Source organism: Dama dama, chromosome 1 (assembly GCF_033118175.1).
Source record: "Dama dama isolate Ldn47 chromosome 1, ASM3311817v1, whole genome shotgun sequence".
Classification (NCBI taxonomy): domain Eukaryota; kingdom Metazoa; phylum Chordata; class Mammalia; order Artiodactyla; family Cervidae; genus Dama; species Dama dama.
The window spans coordinates 23,542,594-23,557,565 of NC_083681.1; the positions used below are offsets into that span (position 1 = coordinate 23,542,594).

The 14,972-nt window shown below is 38.9% G+C and overlaps 1 protein-coding gene and 1 non-coding gene across 2 annotated transcripts in view; one reads left to right on the top strand and one right to left on the bottom strand.

Annotated features, from left to right (window-relative positions):
* BCO2 (beta-carotene oxygenase 2) overlaps positions 1-14,972 on the top strand; it is an 81,396-nt gene that overhangs the window by 35,018 nt on the left and 31,406 nt on the right. The window lies entirely within an intron of this gene.
* Positions 8,953-9,024, bottom strand: TRNAC-GCA (transfer RNA cysteine (anticodon GCA)). The gene has a single exon. It is a non-coding gene; the product is annotated as a tRNA-Cys (tRNA).

The window sequence follows — 14,972 nt, forward strand, 5'->3', positions numbered from 1 at the left end:
GGTTCTAAGTGAGTGATCACACCATTGTGGTTATCTGGGTCATTAAGATCTTTTTTGTACAGTTCTTCTATGTATCCTTGCCACTTCTTAATGTCTTCTGTTTCTGTTAGGTCCATACCACTTCTGTCTTTTATTATGCCCATCTTTATATGAAATATTCCCTTGAAGTGAACTGAAGTGAAGTGAAAGTCACTCAATCGTGTCCGACTCTTTGGGACCCCATGGACTATAGAGTCCATGGGATTCTCCAGGCCAGAATACTGGAGTGGGTATCCTTTCCCTTCTCCAGGGGATCTTCCCAACCCAGGGATCAAACCCAGGTCTCCCACATTGCAGGCAGATTCTTTACCATCTGAGCCACAAGGGAAGCCCATATTCCTCTGGTATCTCTAATTTTCCTGAAGAGATTACTAGTCTTTAACACTTTGTTATTTTCCTCCATTTCTTTGCATTGATCGCTGAGGAAGGCTTTCTTATCTCTTCTTGCTATTCTTTGGAACTCTGCATTCAGATGGGTATATCTTTCCTTTTCTCCTTTACCTTTTGTTTCTCTTATTTTCTCAGCTGTTTGTAAAGCCTTCTCAGACGATCATTTTGCCTTTTTGCATTTCTTTTTTTTTTTTGAGGATGGTTTTTATCACTGCCTCTTTACAATGTCACAAACCTTCATCCATAGTTCTTCAGGCACTCTATCAGATCTAATCCCTTGAATCCATTTGTTACTACCACTATATAATAAGGGATTTGATTTAGGTTATACCTTAGGGACTGGTGGTTTTCCCTGCTTTCTTCAACTTAAGCCTGAATTTTGCAATAAGGAGTTCTTGATCTGAGCCACATTCAGCTCCAGGTCTTGTTTTGCTGACTGTATAGAGCTTCTCCATCTTTGACTGCAAAGAATATAGTCAGTCTGATTTTGGTGTTGACCATCTGGTGATGTCCATGTGTAGAGTCATCTCTTCTGTTGTTGGAGGAGGGTGTTTGCTATGATCAGTGTGTTCTGTTGGCAAAAGTCTGTTAGTTTTTGCCATGCTTCATGTTGTACTCCAAGGCCCAATTTGCCTGTCACTCCAGGTATCTCTTGACTTCTTACTTTTGCATTCCAGTCTCCTGTGATGGAAAGGACATCTTTTTTCTGGTGTTAGTTCTAGAAGGTCTTGTAGATCCTCATAGAACCATTCAGTTTCTGCTTCTTCAGCATTAGTGGTTGGAGTATAGACTTGGATTACTCTGATATTAAATGGTTTGCCTTGGAATTGAACTGAGATCTTTCTGTCGTTTTTGAGATTGCACCCAAGGACTGCATTTTGGACTCTTTGGTTGACTATGAGGGCTACTCCATCTGTTCTAAGGGATTCTTGCCCACAGTAGCAGATACAATGGTCATCTGAATTAAATTTGCCCATTCTGGTCCGTTTTAATTCACGTATTCCTAAAATGTCGATGTTCACTCTTGCCATCTCCTGTTTGACCACTTCCAATTTGTCTTGATTCATGGACCTAACATTCCAGGTTTCTATGCAATATTTTTCTTTACAGCATCAGACCTTACTTTCACCACCAGACACACCCACAGCTGGGTGTTGTTTCTGCTTTCACTCAGCTTCTTCATTCCTTTTGGAGCTATTTCTCCGCTCTTCTCCAGTAATATATTGGGCACCTGCCAACATGAGGAGTTCATCTTTCTGTGTCATATCTTTTGCCTTTGCATACTGTACATGAGGTTCTCAAGGCAAGAATGCTGAAGTGGTTTGCTGTTCCCTTCTACTGTGAACATGTTTTGCAAAACTCTCCATCAAGACACATCTGTCTTGGGTGGCCCTCCATTCAGTTCAGTTCAGTTCAGTTCAGTAGCTCACTGTTTGCGACCCCGTGGACTGCAGCATGCCAGGCTCCCTGTCTATCACCAACTCCCGGAGCCTACTCAAACTCATGTCCACTGAGTTGGTGATGCCATCAACCATCTCATCCTCAGTCATCCTCTTCTCCTCCCAACTTCAATCTTTCCCAGCATCAGGGTCTTTTCAAATGAGTCAGGTTTCACATTAGGTGGCCAAAGAATTAGAGTTTCAGCTTCAACATCAATCTTTCCAGTGAATATTCAGAATTGAATATTTCTGTTAAGATGGACTGGTTGGATCTCCTTGCAGTCCAAGGGACTCTCAAGAGTCTTCTCCAACACCACAGTTCAAAAGCATCAATTCTTCAGCACTCAGCTTTCTTTATAGTCCTACTGTCACATCCTTACATGACTACAGGAAAAACTATAGCTTTGACTAGATGGACCTTTGTTGGCAAAGTAATGTCTCTGCTTTTTAATAAGCTGTCTAGGTTGGTCAAAACTTTTCTTCCAAGGAGCAAGTGTCTTTTAATTTCATGGCTGCAGTCACCATCTGCAGTGATATTGGAGCCTAAGAAAATAGTCTGTCAGTTTCCATTGTTTCCCCATCTATTTGCCATAAAGTGATGGGACCAGATGCCATGATCTTAGTTTTCTGAATGTTGAGTTTTAAACCAACTTTTTCACTCTCCTCTTTCACTTTTATCAAGAGGCTCTTTAGTTCTTCTTTGCTTTCTGCCATAAGGGTGGTGTCAGCTGCATATCTGAGGTTATTGATATTTCTCCCGGCAACCTTGATTTCAGCTTGTGCTTCATCCAGCCTGGCATTTCACATGATGCACTCTGCATAGAAGTTAAATAAGCAGGGGACAAAAATATAGCCTTGACATATATGGCATGGCTCATAGTTTTATAAGTTAGACAATGTTGTGATCCATGTGAACAGTTTGGTTAGTTTTCTGTAATTTTGACTTTCATTCTGTCTGCCTTCTGATGGATGAGGATAAGAGGCTTGTGGAATCTTCCTGATGGGAGGGACTAGATGTCCTTCTTGCTCTGGTAGGCAGGGCAATGCTCAATAAATTTTTAATCCAATTTTCTTCTGATGGGTGGGGCTGTGTTCCCTCCCTGTAGTTTGGCCTGAGGCCAAACTGTGGTAAGGGTAAAGGCAGTAATGGGGACCTCCTTCAAAAAGACATGTGTCAGCATGCAGTTGCTCCCAGGGCTGTTGTATTCAGTGCCCCTGACCCCACAGCAGGTCGCTGTTAACCCACACCTCCACCAAAGACTCACAGACACTCACGAGCAATTCTGGCTCACTCCCTTTTGGGGTCACTGCTCCTTTCTCCTGGGTCCTGGTGCACACAAGGTTTTGTTGTGCCCTCCAAGAGTCTGTTTTCCCGGGGGTTTTCAGTTCTTTTGTCAGATCCCCAAGTTGGGAAATCTGTTTTGGGTCCTAGAACTTTTGCAACAGTGCGAGAACTTCTTTGGTATAATTATTCTCCAGGTTTTGCGTCATCTGCTCAGTAGCTCTAAGTGGGGCTAATGGTGACTTCCTCTATGAGGACTTATGCCCCTCGCTGCGCCTCCCAGGTCCCCGCGGCAGGTCACTGCTGATCCGTGCCTCCACAAGAGACCCTGCAACACTCAAAGGCAGGTGTGGCTCAGTCTCTTATGGGGGCCACTGTTCCTTTCCTTTTATCCTGGTGCGCACAAGGTTTTGTTTGTACCCTTTGATTGTCTCTGTCGGGTCTGATATTTGATTTCACAAGTGTATATTTCATAAATATATATATTTTATATACAATTATGTTGTTCAAGGATCAACTGTATATACACATTATGTACATACATATCTTTTCATAAATATATATTTTTATATCCTGGTGACGTGCCCAGCATAGTTTCTGACACACAGTAAGTCCTCAGCAGATGGTGTTGTTATCCCAGAGCCATCCCTATTCGTGTCACACACAGACACTTTCAAACATCTCTTTTCCACACCACACCCATCTCTTGTATCCTAGACCTGTATCTTGCCAGCTGGCTGTGACACATCTCTACTCTGATGATTTGCAAATGGCTCAGCCTCTTGTTCAAAACTGAACTGCTTGCTTTTCTCCCAATATTTGCTCTTCCTGTATTTTCCATGTCAGTTAAAGAGTCATCATCCATTCAGGGGTGATTTTTTGGACTCTCTCTCTTTGTTACTGCCTACTTCATGACAGTCATCTCTGACTTATTTCTGCAGTTTGTCCTTTTCTCATTGTACTGTTTCATTTTAAGCTTTCATCTCCTCTCACTTGAATTATTACCTGGTTGTTCGTCTTTTTGTTCCATATTCTAGTGTGTTCAGAGTGACCTTTCTAAGACACAGGTTTCACTCTTTCACTTTCCTGTTCCTAAACTCCACGCTTTCCTGTTGAAGCTGACCTATTTCTCTGGCATGATTGCCTGCCACTAATGGCTAATACTAATTTGTTAACTGGCTGCTTCTTCAAGATACCATATACCTTCAGGTTCTTCCTTTTTTTTTTCCTTCTGATCACCTAATCCTGAGATGCCTTTTTACTCTTCTCCACCTGGCAAACATCCTTAAAGAATCATGTTCTTCCCTTTTGACTTTTCCCTGATGTCCACATCCTTCCAATCTGTTGTTCCTCCTGTGCATAGACAGTTTAAAAAAAAAACAAAAAAACAAAAAACCAACACTTTTCCATTAGTGCAGTAATCATTGTGTTCTTCCCAGGTGGTGTTAGTGGTGAAGAATCTGACTGCCAATCCAGGAGACCCACAAGATGTGGGTCTATCCCTGGGTTGGGAAGATCCCCTGAAGTAAGAAATGGCAACCTACTCCAGTATTCTTGCCTGGGAAATCCCAAGAACAGAAGAGCCTGGAGGGCTACAGCCCATGGAGTTGCAAAGAATCAGATGTGACTGAAAACACACACACACACATCATGATAGTTATTTATACACCTATAATTTCTGGGCTTGGACAATGCCTCTCAGATAGCAGAGACTCAAGAAATGTTGGTTGATTTGACTAAATAAATACTTAGAATGATAGAGTCAAGAAGGATCTTGTGAGATGGAATCTAACAAGTTAATTATCTAAAAGTAATTTGGGTCAAGAAAGTCAGTTATTACAAGAATGAGCACGGAAGAGATTGGCTTAATAGCAGAACGTGCCAAAAATTAGGGGTTTGCTCGACAGCTCAGTATGAGTCAACAATATGAGATGGTAACAAAGAAAAATAAGAAGGAAAGAAAAAAATATGAATAAATGAGGAAGCTGAGTGTCTGAGTTTATACCCAGAGTATAGGTTTGGCTCTATGTATCATGATTTTATTGGGATTTAGACTGGAATAACAATAAAACTATTTTGTTTTTAATGTTTTTTGAAAAAAATTACCAAAATATGGTGAGAAACTGCTAGCTGATATCAAGGATAAAAGGGAGAAAGCCCAAATGCACAAAATAAGAAATGACAATGAAGGAATTCTCTGGCAGTCCAGTGGTTAGACTTCATGCTTCCACTGCAGGAGGCACCAGTGTGATCCCTGGTCAGGGAACTAAGATCCCACAAGTTGTATGTTGCAGGCAAAAAGAAAAAAAAAAAGAAAGAAAGAAAGAAATGACAACTAAAAAGAAGTCATTGAATAGATAAAAAATTATAAAAGACTTTGTGGGCCTCTATGCAAATACGCTTGGAAACCTCAAGGAAATGAATAATTTCCTGGGGGAAATACAGATTACCAAAATTGACAGAGGTTGAAAGTTTAAAGACACCAGTTTTTGTAGAAGTAAACAAGAAACTTATTGAATAACTGCCTCTTTAAAAAAGCACTAAACCTCAATTATTTCACAGAGAAATTCTACCAAACTTTTGAATATCAGATAGTTCCAGTGCTTTATAGATTATTTTTGTTCAATTGCTCAGTCATGTCCAACTCTTTGCAACCCCATGGACTGCAGCATGCCAGGCCTCCCTGTCCTTCACCCATCACCGATCACCCATACTCAAACTCATGTCCATTGAGTCAGTGATGCAATCCAACCATCTCATCCTCTGTCATCACCTTCTTCTCCTGCCTTCAATCTTTTCCAGCATCAGGGTCTTTTCTAATGAGTCAGCTCTTTGCATAAGAAGGCCGAATTATTGGAGTTTCAGCTTCAGCATCAGTCCTTCCAATTAATATTCAGGATTGATTTCCTTTAGGATTGACTGGTTTGATCTCCTTGCACTCCATGGGACTCCCAAGAGCTTTCTCCAACACCACAATTTAAATGCATCAATTCTTGGTCGCTCAGCTTTCTTTATGACCAACTCTCATATCCATACATGACTACTGGAAAAATCATAGCTTTGATTATACAGACCTTGTCAGTGAAGTAATATCTCTGCTTTTTAATATGCTGTCTAGGTTTGTCATAGCTTTTCTTCCAAGGAGCAAGTGCCTTTTAATTTCATGGCTGCAGTCACCATTTGCAGTGATTTTGGAGCCCAAGACAATAAAGTCTCTCACTGTTTCCATTGTTCCCCCTTCTATTTAACATGAAGGGATGGGACCAGATGCCATAATCCTAGTTTTCTGAATGCTGAGTTTTAAGCTAGATTTTTCACTCTTCTCTTTCACCTTCATCAAGAGGCTTAGTTCCTCTTTGCTTTCTGTCATAGGGTGGTGTCATCTGCATGTCTGAGGTTATTGATATTTTTCACGGCAATCTTGATTCCAGCTTGTGCTTTATCCAGCCTGGCGTTTCACATGATGTACTCTGCATAGAAGTTAAATAAGCATGGTGACAATATATAGCCTTGAAGTACTCCTTTCCCAGTTTTGAACCAATCTGTTGTTCCATGTCTGTTTCTAACTTTTGCTTCTTGGGCTACACAGGTTTCCCAGGAGACAGATAGGATGGTCTGGTATTCCCATCTCTTCAAGAATTTTTCAGTTTGTTGTGGTCCACACAGTCTAAGGGTTTAGAATAGTCAATGAAGCAGAAGTAGATGTTTTTCTTGAATTCTCTTGCTTTTTCTATGATCCAACAGTTGTTGGCAATTTGATCTCTGTTTCCTCTGCCTTTGCTAAATCCAGCTTCAACATCTGGAAGTTCTCAGTTAATGTACTGTTGGAGAATTTTGAGCATTCCTTTGCTAGCATGTGAAATGGTTTTGATCACCACCTCCTGTACAATGTTACGAACCTGTGTCCCTAGTTCTTCAGGCACTGTCTATCAAATCTAGTCCCTTGAATCTATTTGTCACTTCCACTGTATAATCATAAGGGATTTGATTTAGGTCATATCTGAATGACCTAGTCGTTTTCTCTACTTTCTTCAATTTAAGTCTGAATTTTACAATAAGGAGTTCATGATCTGAGCCATTGTCAGCTCCCAATCTTGTTTTTGCTGACTGTATAGAGCTTCTTCATCTTCAACTGCAAAGAATATAGTCAGTCTGCTTTCGGTATTGACAATCTGGTGATGTCCTTGTGTAGAGTCATCTCTTGTGTTGCTGGAGAGAGAGTTTCCAATGACCAGTGCATTCTCTTGGCAAAAGTCTTAGTTTTGCCCTGCTTCATTTTGTACTCCAAGGCCAAATTTGCCTGTCACTCTAGGTATCTCTTGACTTCTTACTTTTGCATTCCAGTCCCCTGTGATGGAAAAGACATTTTTTTTTTTTTTTGTATAAGTTCTAGAAGGTCTTGTAGGTCCTCATGGAACCGTTCAACTTCAGCTTCTTCGGCATTAGTGGTTGGGGCATAGACTTGGATTACTGTGCTATTGATTGGTTTGCCTTGGAAAAGAACAGAGATCATGCTGTTGTTTTTAAGTCCTTTTGCTGACTCCCCAGGTTGGGAACTCTGTTTTGGGCCCTAGAACTTGCTACAGTGTGAGAACGTCTTTGGTATAAGTATTCTCCAGTTTGTGTGTCATCTGCTCAGTGGCTCTATGGTGGGGCTAATGGCGACCTCCTCCAAGAGGACTTATGCCACATGCCACGCCTCCCAGGTCTGCTGCAGCCAGAGCCACTGTCCCTGCGGCACGTCACTGCTGACCAGGGCCTTCACAGGAGACTCTCAAACCCTCAAAGGCAGGTCTGGCTCAGTCTCTTGCGGGGATCACTGCCCCTTTCCCTTTATCCTAGTGTGCACAAGGTTTTGTTTTTCCTCTCTGATTTTCTCTGGCAGATCTGAGATTTCATTTTAAACGTGATTGCGCCTCTCCTACTGTTTTATTTGGGCTTCTCCTTTGCCCTTGGATGTGGGGTATCTTTTTTGTTGAGATCCAACATTCTCCTGTCGATGGTTGTTCAGCAGCTAGTTGTGATTTTGGTGTTTTCACAAGAGAAGATGAGTGTACATCCCTCTACTCTGCCATCTTACTTACAGCAGATGTAAGATTAATTTAGAGGCTTGAAAATGGAGGGAAGTTTCCCAATTCTTTTTATGAAGCAAGTCTAATATTGATATCAACACATGACAAAGTTTGTACAAAAAAGAAAACAATTATTCCTATTATTTATGAATATCCATGAAAAAGTACAAAATATATAGTACTACTAGAATGCTAATAAATATTTTCTTAGGAAACAGAATCCAACACTACATTAAAAGCATAATTCACTATCATCAGGTAGGATTAATTCCAAGAATGCATGAGAGGTTCATAATTTGGAAATCTATCTTGTCATTCACCATATTAATAGGTTGGTGGAAAAATAATCATGTGTGTGCATGCTCAGTCATATCTGACTCTTTGTGACCCCGAGGACTGTAGCCTGCCAGGCTCTTCTGTCTGTGGGATTCTATAGGCAAGACTATTGGAGTAAGGTGCCATTTCCTACTCCAGAGTATCTTCTTGACCCAGGGATTGAACCCACATCTCCTGCATTGGCAGGCAGATTCTTTACCACTGTGCAACCTGGGAAGCCACACACACACATATATTATATACACATATGTATATACATGAAGTGAAGTGAAGTTGCTCAGTCATGTCCTACTGTTTGCGACCCCGTGGACTGTAGCCTACCAGGCTCCTCCATCCATGGGATTCTCCAGGCAAGAATACTGAAGTGGGTTGCCATTTCCTTCTCCAGGGGATCTTCCCAACCCAGGGATCGAACCCGGGTCTCCTGCATTGCAGGCAGACGCTTTAACCTCTGAGCCACCAGGGACGCCCCATGTATATACATATATACACACACACACATAAATTGATATATTTTCATCTTAGTACTAAAGCCAGTACTACTAATTGGGAAACACTACAAGTGGTTTTTTTTTTTTAATTTATTTTTTTATTGAAGGATAATTGCTTTACAGTGTTTTGTCGTTTTCTGTCAAACCTCAATATGAATCAGCCATAGGTAAACATATATACCCTCCCTTTTGAAACTCCCTCCCATCCTTTGCCCCATCCCACCCCTCTAGATTGATACAGAGCCCTTGTTTGAGTTTCCTGAGCCATACAGCAAATTCCCATTGGCTATCTATTTTACACATGGTAATGTAAGTTTCCATGTTACTCTTTCCACACATTTCACCCTCTTCTCCACTCTCTCTGTATCCATAAGTCTATTCTCTATGTCTGTTTCTCCATTGCTGCCCTGCAAAGAAATTCTTCAGTACCATTTTTCTAGATTCTGTATATATGTGTTAGAATATGATATTTATGTTTCTCTTTCTGACTCACTTCACTCTGTATGTAGGTACTAGGTTCATCCACCTCATCAGAACTGACTCAAATGCATTCCTTTTTATGGCTGAGTAATATTCCATTGTGTATATGTACCACAACTTCTTTATCCATTCATCTGTCGATGGACATCAAGTTGCTTCCATGTTCTAGCTATTGTAAATAGTGCTGCAATGAAAACTGGAATACATGTGTCTTTTTCAATTTTGGCTTCTTCAGGGTATATGCCTAGGAGTGGGATTGCTGGATCATATGGTGGTTTTATTCCTAGTTTTTAAAGGACTCTCTCTCCATACCAACATCCATAGTGGCTGCATCAATTTACACTCCCACCAACAGTGCCAGAGTGTTCCATTTTCTCCACACCCTTTCCAGCATTTATTGTTTGTAGACTTTTTGATCATGGCCATTCTGACTGGTATGAGGTGATGTTGCATTGTAGTTTTGATTTGCATTTCTCTAATAATGAGTGATGTTGGGTACCCTTTCAGGTGTTTGTTAGCCATATGTATGTCTTCTTTGGAGAAATGTCTGTTTAGGTCTTTTTCCCACTTTTTGATTGGGTTGTTTGTTTTTCTGACTTAGAGTTATATGAGTTGCTTGTATATTTTGGAAATTAATCCTTTGTCAGTTGTTTCACTTGCTATTATATTCTCCCATTCTGAGGATTGTCTTTTCACCTTGCTTATAGCTTCCTTTGCTATGTAAAAGCTTTTAAGTTTAATCAGGTCCCACTTGTTTACTTTTGTTTTTATTTCTGTTACTCTAGGAGGTGGGTCATAGAGGATCTTTCTTTGATTTATGTCATCGAGTGTTCTGCCTATGTTTTCCTCTAAGAGTTTTATAGTTTCTGGTCTTACATTTAGGTCTTTAATCAATTTTGATTTTATCTTTGTGTATGGTGTTAGGAAGTATTCTAATTTCATTCTTTTACATGTAGCTGTCCTGTTTCCCCAGCACCATTTATTGAAGAGGCTGTCTTTGCCCCATTGTATATTCTTGTCTCCTTTGTCAAAAATAAGGAACCCATAGGCGCATGGGTTTATTTCTGGGCTTTCTATCTTGTTCCATTGGCCTATATTTCTGTTTTTGTGCCAGTACCATACTGTCTTGATGACTGTAGCTTTGCAGTATAATCTGAAGTCAGGAAAGTTGATTCTTCCAGCTCCATTCTTCTTTCTCAAGAGTGCTTTGGCTATTTGGGATATTCTGTGTTTCCATATGAATTGTGCAATTTTTTGTTCTAGTTCTGTGAAAAATGCCATCGGTAATTTGATAGGGATTGCATTGAATCTGTAGATTGCATTTGGTAATAGTCATTTTCACAATATTGATTCTTCCTTTTGTTTACTTAGGTAAGTTTATTCCTAGATATTTAATTCTTTTTGTTACAGTGGTGAATGGGATTGATTCCTTAATTTCTCTTTCTGATTTTTCATTGTTAGTATATAGAAATTCAAGTGATTTCTGTGTGTTGATTTTGTATCCTGCAACTTTGCTAAATTCACTGATTGGCTCTAGTAACTTTTTGATAATATTTTTAGGATTTTCTATGTACAGTATCATGTGATCTGCAAACAGTGAGAGCTTTACTTGTTCTTTTCTGATCTGGATTGCTTTTATTTCTTTTTCTTCTCTGATTGCTGTAGCTAAGACTTCCAGAACTATGCTGAATAACAGTGGTGAAAGTGGACATCCTTGTCTTGTTCCTGATCTTAGGGGGAAGGCTTTCAGTTTTTCTACCATTGAGAATAATGTTTGCTGTAGGCTTAAAAATAATGTAGGCTTATCATATATGGCCTTTACTATGTTGAGGTAGGTTCCTTCCATGCCCATTTTTTGAAGTGTTTTAATCATAAATGGATGCTGAATTTTGTCAAAAGCTTTTTTCTGCATCTATTGAGGTGATCATATGGTTTTTATCTTTCAATTTGTTAATATGGTGTATCACATTGATTGTTTTGCATATATTGAAGAATCCTTGCATTCCTGGAATAAACCCAACTTGATCATGGTGAGCTTTTTGATGTGTTGCTGAATTCTGTTTGCTAAAATTTTGTTGAGGATTTTTGCATCTATCTTCATTAGTGATGTTGGCCTGTAGTTTCTTTTTTTGTGTTGTCTTTGTCTGGTTTTGGTATCAGGATGATGGTGGCCTCGTAGAATGAGTTTGGAAGTGTTCCTTCCTCTGAAATTTTTTGAAAGAGTTTTAGAAGGATAGGCATTAGCTCTTCTCTAAATGTTTGATAGAATTCTCCTGTGAAGACTAGGCTTTTGTTTTTGGGGAGATTTTAGATCACAGCTTCAATTTCAGTGCTTGTAATTGGGTTGTTTATAATTTCTGTTTCTTCCTGGTTCAGTCCTGGAAGATTGGACTTTTCTGAGAATCTGTCCATTTCTTCCAAGTTATCCATTTTATGCCATATAGTTGTTCATAATAGTCTCTTATAATCCTTTGTATTTCTACATTGTCTGTTGTAACCTCTCCTTTTTCATTTCTAATTTTGTTGATATAATTCTTCTCTCTTTTTCTCTTGATGGGTCTGGCTAAAGGTTCGTCAATTTTGTTTATCTTCTCAAAGAACCAGCTTTTAGTTTTGTTAATTTTTACTGTTGTTTTCTTTCATTTCTTTTTCACTTATTTCTGCTCTGATCTTTGTGATTTCTTTCCTTCTACTAATTTTGGGTCTTTTTGTTCTTCTTTTTCCAGTTGTTTTAGGTGTAAAGTTCGGTTGTTTTTTCTAAACAAAGTTTAGATGTTTTTCTTGTAAAGTTTCAATGTTTTTCTTGTTTCTTGAGGTAGGATCGTGTTGCTATAAACTTCCCTCTTAGAACTCCTTTTGCTGCATCCCATAGATTTTGAGTTGTCGTGTTTTCATTGTCATTTGTTTCTAGAAAGTTTTCAATTTCCCTTTTGATTTCTTCAGTAACCTGTTGGTTGTTTAGAAATGTGTTGTTTAATCTCCATGTGTTTGTGTTTCTTAGTTTTTTTTTTTCTTGTAGTTGATATCTAGTCTTATAACATTGTGGTCGAAGAAGACGTGCTAGATATGATTTCAATTTTCTTAAATTTACTGAGGTTTGATATGTGACCCAAGATGTGGTGTATCCTGGATAATGTTCCATGTGCCTTTAGAAGAAGATATATTCTTCTGCATTTGGAAGGAGAATGTCCTGAAGATATCAATGAGATCCATCTCATCTAATATATCATTTAGGGCTTGTATTTCCTTATTAATTTTCTGTTTTGATGATCTGTCCATTGGTGTGAGTGGGGTGTTAAAGTCTACTATTACTGTGTTACTGTGAATTTCTCCTTTTATGTCTGTTAATGTTTGTCTTATGTACTGAGGTGCTCCTATGTTGGGTGCATAGATATTTACAATTGTTATGTCTTCTTCTTGGATTGATCCCTTGATCATTATGTAGTGTTCTTCCTTATCTCTTGTAATCTTCTTTATTTTAAGGTCTATTTTGTCTGATATGAGGATTGCTACTCCAGCTTTCTTTTGCTTCCTGTTTGCATGGAATATTTTTCCATCCTCTCACTTTCTGTCCATATGTGTCTTGAGGTCTGAGGTGGGTTTCTTGTAGACAGCATATATATGGGTCTTGTTTTTGTATCCATTCAGCCAGTCTGTGTCTTTTGGTTGGAGCATTTAATCTGTTTACATTTAAGGTAATTATTGATATATATGTTCCTATTGCCATTTTCTTAATTGTTTGGGGTTGATTTTGTAGATTTTTTTTCTTGTATGTTTTCACTGTGTAAGTCCCTGTAACATTTGTTGTAAAGCTGGTTTGGTGGTACTGAATTCTCTTAACTTTTGCTTGTCTGAGAAGCTTTTTATTTCTCCATCAATTTTAAATGAGATCCTTGCCGGCTACAGTAATCTTGGTTGTAGATTTTTCCCTTTCACTACTTTAAATATATCCTGCCACTCCCTTCTGGCCTGCAGAGCTTCTGCTGAAACATCAGCTGTTAAGTGTATGGGGTTTCCCTGTATTTACTTCTCCCTTGCTGCTTTTAATATTTTTTCTTTGTGTTTAGTCTTTGGTAGTTTGATTAGTGTGTGTCTTGGTGTGTTTCTTCTTGGGTTTATCCTGTATGGGACTCTTTGTGCCTCTTGGACTTGACTGACTATTTCCCTTTCCATGTTGGGGAAATTTTCAACTATAATCTCTTCAAAAATTTTCTCATACCCTTTCTTTTTCTCTTCTTCTTCTGGGACCCCTATAATTCAAATGTTGATGCATTTGATATTGTCCCAGAGGTCTCTGAGACTATCCTCAGTTCTTTTCATTCCTTCTACTTTATTCTGCTCTTCAGAAGTTATTTCCACCACTTTATCTTCCAGCTCACTGATTCATTCTTTTGCTTCAAATGTTCTGCTATTGATTCTTTCCAGAGTATTTTTAATTTCAGTAATTGTGTTGTTTGTCTCTGTATGTTTATTCTTTAATTCTTCTGGGTCTTTGTTGATTCTTACATTTTCTCCATTTTGTTTTCAAGGTTTTTGATCATCTTTACTATCATTATTCTGAATTCTTTTTCAGGTAGTTTGCCTATTTCCTCTTCATTTATTTGGACTTTTGTGTTTCTAGTTTGTCCCTTCATTTGTGTAGTATTTCTCTGCCTTTTCATTATTATTTTTTTAACTTATTGTGTTTGAGGTCTCCTTTCCCCAGGATTCTTTTTTTTTTTTTTTTTTTTGGTTTAAACAACAGAGATTTATTTTCTCACACTTCTGGAGACTCCCCAGGATTCAAGATTGAATTCTTTCTTCCTTTTGGTTTCTGCCCTCCTAAGGTTGGTCCAGTGGTTTCTGTAAGCTTCCTGTGGGGTGAGATTTGTGCTGAGTTTTTGTTTGTTTGTTTGTTTTTCCTCTGATGGGCAAGGCTGAGTGAGGTGGTAATCCTGTCTGCTGATGATTGGGCCTATATTTGTTTTGTTAGTTGTTTATTTGAGGCATCCTGCACAGGGTGCTACTGGGGGTTGTGTGATGCCCGGCCTTGTATTCAGTTGGTTTCCTTTATATGATTTCTCACTATTTGACACTCCCTAGGCTTAGTTCTCTGGTAGTCTAGGGCTTTGGAGTTAGTGCTCCCACTCCAAAGGCTCAGGGCTTAGTCTCTGGTCAGGAATGAAGATTCCACAAGTGGTTTTTTATGGCATTAAGTGAGAGTAAAACAAATATCCAAAAATGAGAAGCCAAAGATGAACCCCAGACAAATGGCAGTTACAAAATCAGGCAAATAATAATTAAATAATGGAGTATACACATATACATATACACCTATGAGCAAAGTCAAAACAGTCCAAGAAAAATAAAGTATAGTAGATTGACCTGGGAAACAAAGGAAATAAAAAATTTTATTTACCATTTAAGAACAAAACTAACTAAAGTACAAACTAAAAACAAAACT